Raw genomic sequence first — 8,136 nt, forward strand, 5'->3', positions numbered from 1 at the left:
CACTCTTCTCAAAGAGTTGCAGACTTACTAATCCTTGCTGAAAAGTAAGGAGAAAAGGGAGGTGAGGTCAATGTTGTCTCATCCTCTAAAAGGTTCTATCGAGATTCGACCTCAGGAACAAAGTCTGCATCTTCCACTTCTAACTCTGGAAAGGGGAAGAAGAAGAAGGGTGGTAAAGGGAAATAGAATGCGCCTGCTAACCCACCACTTGTCGCTCAGAAGAAGCGTCCACCACCGGTTGAAAAAGGAAAATGTTTCCATTGTAACCAAGATGGACACTGGAAGAGGAATTGTCATCGTTATCTAAAGGAAAAGAAGGCTGCCAAAGTTAAGGCCAAGGCAGACAGAGGTAAATATGATTTGCTTGTATTAGAAACTTGTTTAGTGGAGAATGATGATTCTACTTGGATATTAGATTCAGGCGTCACTAATCATGTATGTTCTTCTTTTCTGAGAATTAAATCCTAGTGACAGTTGGAGGCTAGTGAGATGACGATGTGAGTAGGCACTCGGCACGTCGTCTCTGCTATGGTAGTGGGAGACATCAAGTTTACTTTACAAAATAGATTTCTTATATTAAAAGATGTTTTTGTAGTTCTTGAAATTAAAAGGAACCTTATTTTTGTAAAGTGTCTTTTACAATAAAATTACACTATTTCTTTTAAATTGAATAAAGCGTTTATTCGTAAGGATGGTGTTGAAATTTGTACAGCTAAACTGAAAAATAACTTGTATGTGCTAAGACCTTTAATCGTAAGTTCCCTCCATAATATAGAGATGTTTAAATCTGTCGTAACTCAATCTAAATGCCAATGAATTTCTCCAAAACCTTGTTGGACATGGTTCGTTCGATGGTGAGTTACGCTTCCTTACTAGACTCATTTTGGGGTTTCGCAGTGGGGACTACGGTATACATTCTCAACTGTGTTCCTTCTAATAGTGTTGCAAGAACACCTCTAGAGTTGTGGAACGGGCGTAAAGCTAGTTTACGTCACTTCCGCATATGGGGTTGCCCAGCACATGTGCTTAAGGAAAATCCCAATAAGTTGGAATCATGATCAAGGTTGTGCCTCTTTGTAGGCTACCCCAAAGGTACACGAGGAGGTTACTTTTGTGATTCATCCGAAAACAAGGTGTTTGTTTCCACGAACGCTATTTTCCTAGAGGAGAATCATATCAGGGAGCACAGTCCACGTAGTAAAGTCGTGTTAAGTGAGCTTTCCAAAGAAACTACTGAAACTTCAACAAGAGTTATTGAAGGACCTGATTCATCAAACAGAATTATTGATGATAGATCATCTGATAGATCATCTTAAGGGAACCTCGATGCAGTGGGAGGGTTATGAACCCACTTGATTGTTATCTGAGTTTCACGGAAATCCTAGCTATGATGACAGATGGCGACGTTGAGGATCCGTTATCCTATAAAAAGGCAATAGAGGATGTTGACCGGGATGAATGGGTCAAAGCCATGAATCTCGAGATGGAGTTGATGTACTTCAACTCAGTATGGGATCTTGTAGATCAGCCTGATGGGGTAAGACCTATAGGTTGTAAATGGATCTACAAGCACAAACGGGATGCTGATGGGAAGGTGCAAGCCTTTAAGGCTCGACTTGTGGCAAAGGGTTATACCCAGGTGGAGGAAGTCGACTATGAGCAGGCTTTCTCACCTGTTGCCATGTTAAAGTCGATCCGCATGATACTGCATCGAGGTGACGTGATCGTCATGAAGATCGGCTCGGAGAAAAACGTTGTCGATTCATTTATGAAGGCTTTCACTACTACAGTGTTTGAGGGTCACTTTCAGAGCATGGGTCTACGGGACCGCCCGCGACTGGACTAGGGCAAGTGGGCTAATTTTGGCAAAATATAAAATATGTTTTTGTAGAAAACAAGTGAGTTTCAAGACATACCTCTTGTAGAACTTCTTCAAAGCTCCTTCTCCAGCTGCTATCTTCTCCGATTCTTGTTGCAGACCACCTCAAGATCTTCTCCACTATTCTCTTGGTGCTCTAGATTGAGTTGTGGAATTCAAAATAAGCTTGAATCAAGGGATGAAGAAGAAAAGCTCACAGCAGCAATCTTAGTGAAGAACCCTTTCTTCAACTCGAATTTTCTCTAAAATTCTCTATAGATTGCATGCCCGAATTTCACTTCAATCTCTCCATTATATTGCAGATCAACATGCAAAGGAGAGAGTTGCATGAGTTGTAGCTTATGTTTGGAGAAGATAAGGCAAAGTTGAATGCTTTTTGTGTGAGCAAGTAAGGAGATGGATAATGGAAAACATAATTTTTCATTTTAGTATTTTGTTTTTCTCTTTTTCAATTTTATCTCAAAAATCAAAAGTTGGTTTTAAAATTCATTTTGATTTTAAAACTGAAAAATATCAAATAAAACTTAATTAATTTAATATCAAATATTAAATTAATTTTTACACATATCCATCTTTACATATTTAAATATATAAATTCTCTTATTCCGTTTAATTCTAAAATTAAACATGTAATTATATCTCATATAATTACTAATTCCCTTAATTCTAATTTGAACATTTCAAATTAACTTATCATGCTATTCTAGAGCTAGTCCGTTACGAGCTAGTAAAGGGACCTCACGGACCTACAGATCATGGGCTCCAACGATTAATCCCCATTCGTTAACTAATGGGTCACTCCATTAAAGGCCATTGTTGCACTCCCCTTATTGTAGATATATTATGCCTACATGATTTAACCATAATCAACAAGTCGACCCTTCATAAGTTTGTTCGTAATAACGGTTGGGTCAAATATCTGTTTTACCCCCGAGATTACGTCTTATTTCTCAAGTTTCTACTGATCCTTTAACGGACAACTGGTTTGTGATAAAATCACTAAACCAAACTCCCTCAGCCCAATGAGAGGGTAGGGCCCCTTGTTGACGACCTAGATTCAGTACTTGAGAGAACAACCTTTCTCCTATCCCTAAATCGGGTAGGTATGAACTCCGTCTTGCATCCTATGTCCTTAGCTATCTATCCGGTCTTACCCCTGAAATGGGAGTCTTATTGAGCTGGCGCTGTTGAGTCAACCCTCACCTATGCAAATCTAAGGGTAATCCCGAATAAACAGGAATTCATAGTTAGCTTAGGATTAAGATCGAGTTACCTAGGTCATCTAGGTACAATAGTCAGTCTTATACAGTAAACAGTGTAATAAAGTAAGAGTGACTTATTTCTTAGTCCTGATCTTATGAAAACCCATTGCATAGGACGGCCCCACTCCTCAAATCTAACATGTACGAATTAGGATCACATCATATGTAACACTTTACAACTCTTTGTAACAACTACAGAGTAGGTCGCATCCAATGGTGTTACCAGAATAAGGTACCCAATCTCATTCATGTATTATAGATCATTTCGACTATTTACTCGAACCTGGTCAACTCTTATGTCTCCACATAAAGTTCAAGTACTCATACAATAGTCATGGGTCTTAGTTTATTGGATTTAGACTTTCATACAATTTATGAAATCAATAATAAGTATATTGATTATAGAAAATTTTACTATTTTACAAACTGCGAGTTTTAGGACATAAAACCCAACAGTTGCGACAATGTCTTCTTAGATAGGGCTTTTTTACTATAGTGTCGTGGAACTTTCCAGAAAGTTGCTCTTGGGTTAGGGCGCCACATGTTCTTGCATGGAACATCTTGACGCCACTTTTGGGCATTGTGGCCTTCTTTTCTTCCTTATTTTGGAGATTTTGCCCTTTCTTGTCTTTATTGGACAAAATTGGTTTGTTTTCACTTTGTTGAACTTCAAATCTTTTTTTTTTTTTTTTTTTTTTGCTCATCTCCTGAAATTCATTACCCAATGACATCAAATCTAACAATATTAAGTAAAAATAACTCTGAATTAAAACGAAAATCACACACTTTTCAAGTGCATTTTAGTTACTGTATTAATGATACTTCTATCAAGGTATAAAACATCAATATCAACAAAAATAATATTGAGGTTTTTATTTTACAAATTTTCTATGAAAATATTGATAAATTGTTGATTTTGATGGATATTTCTAAAAACTTTAAAAGTTTTTAAAAGATAACTTTAATGAGATTTTGTTGCTTATTTTTTATATTTCATGAATTTTTCTATGATATAATGGAAATATTAGTTCAGCCCTCATGTCAATGAACCCATGGAAATGTAAAAATATCACTAAAAATATCGACATGTTGATAGAAATTTAATACTATGACTTTTATATACTTCTACCAGGGCCTATCAACATAATATAAAATTTGGTTGTCTCTTTGGCCTCAAATCTCAAACAAATAAAGTATTAAATAATTACATTACCGATGAACTTCTATCATTTTCTATCACTAAAATAAAAAATTTCGTTCCTTCAACATATTTTTGTGCCTTTTTTTGACATTTTCTATGGTTGAAGGTAAATTTTGCTATTGATTGCTAAACCAAAATTACCATATTAAATCCTTCTCCAACCCATCAAATAAAATTTTTAATACTGATCTAAACTACCTATACTAAGTATTATAAGTGGCAAGATTGGATCGATCAACAAGAAAGATGGAAAATTAGTTTCACAGAGCCAATTCTTTATTAAAGTGGTAAATGGAGGTGGGGGGAGGAGGGTTGATTTCATGGACCTAAGGTAAACAAGCTAAAAAATAAGTGATTAATACCCTAACTAAATTCTTTTAGTTAAGAAAATTGGAATCACCCAACTTGCGACTTTGATCCTAAGATATTACTCAATCATCTCTAACACATGGTCAACCTAACCGGTAATGTTGCACTAAGCGTTCTAAACTATTAATCAAGATTTTCATCTGAATAAATTATGTGGCAATTAATTAAGAATATAGTACACATATGCATTAAGTACTTCTAGGGCAACCATGTCAATTAGTTAACGGTAATGCATATTAACTACTTGATTCGTTCTTTATCTCTAAATTACTCAAGCCAACTATGTGATGACTCCAGTAATATCGTGTATGTCACACACCAATGAGATGACCCTTTGTTACTTGGGCAACCAACACAGCAATTATAGATTACATGTTTAGTTTAAAGCGATTAAGAAGCCTAAATAGTTTGGTTTATAAGCCTTAACCATTCAAGTAAGCTAAATAATAAAAACAAGAGACAAAGATGGTTGAGAGATAAAAATATATACATTCAACTCAAAATCCTCACAAAATTATATGTGCAATTAGTCTTAAGTTTTGCTACTTTTGCAACATTTTAGCATAATTTTGCAATATATGCAAAAGGGGTCCTAATCTAAACTAGAAATTAGATAATTCTCTTTACATACACATCTTGTACACCATGTAATTTTAAGGATTTGTGTAGAAAATAATAAAAAGGCCCAAGGATGCTGATAGCAATTTGCAAGTGCTATTTCACTTTAGCTTAGGGTGTTCAAAAAATCGATCCGAAAAAATTGATCAACCCAATCCAAATTGTGTGGTTTGGGTTGGGTTATCAAATAATTTAGGTTGGGTTGGATTCAAATAAATGAAAATTTTATAAGTTGGGTTGGTTCATGGGTTCACCTAATATAACCCAAACCAACCTGAACCAACTCGAATTTATTATTAACTTTAAAATATTTTTTTTGGTACTTATAACACAATTATTTATATATATTGATTTTAATTTTATTTAATTTCAATATTTTTTTAATAATTTATTCTTCAACAACTTTTAAAAGTGGTTTCTTTGCATTTTAGAAAGAAAATTTTCACTATATAAATTGAAATTGAGTTGTTAATCTAAATTCAATATATGAAAATAATTAAATTAGATTTTTACATATTTACGTTTTGCTTCTTTTTAGAACAAAATTTTAAATAAATGACTCGATTAACCCGAACCAACCCAACTCAAATATTTCATGGTTGGGTTGGGTTGGGTTCATTTTTTAATAAGGGTTATTTGGGTTGAAGAAATTTACAAACCGAACACCGAACAATTGGGTTGAGTCTAAAAAGTCTTTCAACCCAACCATAAACATCCTACTTCAGCTTATGTCAAGCTAGTTCAAATGTTTTAGATTGTCTAATCGATGGTTATGAGTAAGTTGGAGGTAGATCACGGCCTTTGTGTCGAAATTGTGCCTAAATGGATTGTTTGGACCTTGAAACATCAACCAGATCATGAATGAACTGAGAAGACATGTTTCCCCCTATGAGCAGATGACGATATAGGACAAAATCCGAACATTGCAACATTTGTGTGCTGAACGCTATGTGACTCTAATGAACAGAAGGCAAACATCACAAAACTACCTCAGCACATTGCGACTCTCCTGAGAAGGAAAGAGACCAACAGTCCTCGACATTGCAACATGCTCCTTTTGACGCTTTTGACGCTTACTGCATCACAATGCTTCTAAGAGCGTTACAACACTCAATTTTCTATAAATACATATTTTCCTTTTAGGTTGAATAATCATTTCTCCCAATCTCTAGTTACATTTTCGATATATCTTTGTTATTTTTAGTCTAGTTTAGAGTTTTTTTTTTTTTTTTTTTTTAAATATTTGAAGATCGAGTCATGTTAAGTTCATATCTCAAATTCGGAGGTTTCTTGAGCTTGTTAGGGAAATAACATATAAGAAGTTAATATACTAACAAACTGATTACATTATACTATATATAATAATAAGGTTCAGACTCACAAGTAAGTCAAATGGTATAACAAGTCTTATAAACTTAAATAACCAAGGACTTATAAAAAAAAAAAAACCTCAAAATTTGTGGAGATTCAATAGATAGTCACTAGACACGCTTCTGATAAGCGATGTCCTTGAGGCAATTATTCGCTCTATATGGACTATAAGTTGACTACCCAGGATCATCATAACATGATACAATGACTAATTTTAGTAGAACTACAACTTCTAACTACTCAAATCAAAATCAAAAGAAAGAAAGAAAGAAAGGAGAGCACTTCAATTTGGAATGAGATGCTACAAATGAAAAAGCAAGTTGCAATTTATAGGCTAGCAACTTAGTAACTCTCAAAAATACAAAATAGATACAACATTGAAACATTTGTCAAATTTAACTGAGTCGTTACTTGATTACAATCAAACATATAATTCATTTAAGTTGAAGAATCTACAAATTTAACTGTCATATATGTTAATTAAATTTATACATGAAACATCATCTAATTTGATGGATTAATATAAAATAAAGTCAAATAAATACAAAATTGAAACATTTATCAAATTGAACTCAATTGAGTTGCTACTTGATCCAAATCAAACATATAACTCATTCAAATTGAACAAACTATAAATTTAACTATCATATATGTTAGAATTATACATGAAATATAATCTAATTTGATGGCTTCAATACAAAATTGAAACATTTGCTAAATTTAACTCAATATAATTGTTACTTGTTCAAAATAAAACATACAACTCATTCAAATCGAAGAAACTACAAATTTAACTGTCATATATGTTAAATTTGTATCTGATATTTCATCTAATTTGATCGCTTCAATCCAATTTAAAGTTTCAAATTATGAATTTAATCTACATAATTAAATTCGTTTTTAATGTTTGAATATTCAAGAATGTTTTACATTTTTTCTCTATAATATAAATATCCAATACAGCTTAGTGATGTAACGTTGTGAGAGTTGTGCTAAACTTATTGATATCTTATTCTTCTGTTCATTGCCTTTAAGTTTTGCTTTCAGTTAAATTAGTTTTCTTAATCTTGCTAAATAAAATAAATCACAATCCATAAATGTTGTGTTAAATGAAATCGAGAAGCATCTAGATTGCCTCATGTATGTTTGTTTAGGCCTTTTAAAAAAATGTTCATGGCTTGCATGATAGCGATCTTAAACTGAAAAGAGTGTTATAATTAAGTTAGATTTCTAATTTAGTTGAAATGTTTTTATTCTCTAAAACTTAATGCATTTGGCTATATAGGAGGGAATACTTCTCATCTCCAACCATTTAGTTAATTCAAGATTTGATTTGGCATTGGGAAGAATTAATTCAACCAAGGTTTAATTAGATCTTTCATTTCGATCAGAAGTGCACTATATAAACTTTTAACATTAGGAGACGCTATTCATTC

Source organism: Benincasa hispida, chromosome 9 (assembly GCF_009727055.1).
Source record: "Benincasa hispida cultivar B227 chromosome 9, ASM972705v1, whole genome shotgun sequence".
Lineage (NCBI taxonomy): Eukaryota > Viridiplantae > Streptophyta > Magnoliopsida > Cucurbitales > Cucurbitaceae > Benincasa > Benincasa hispida.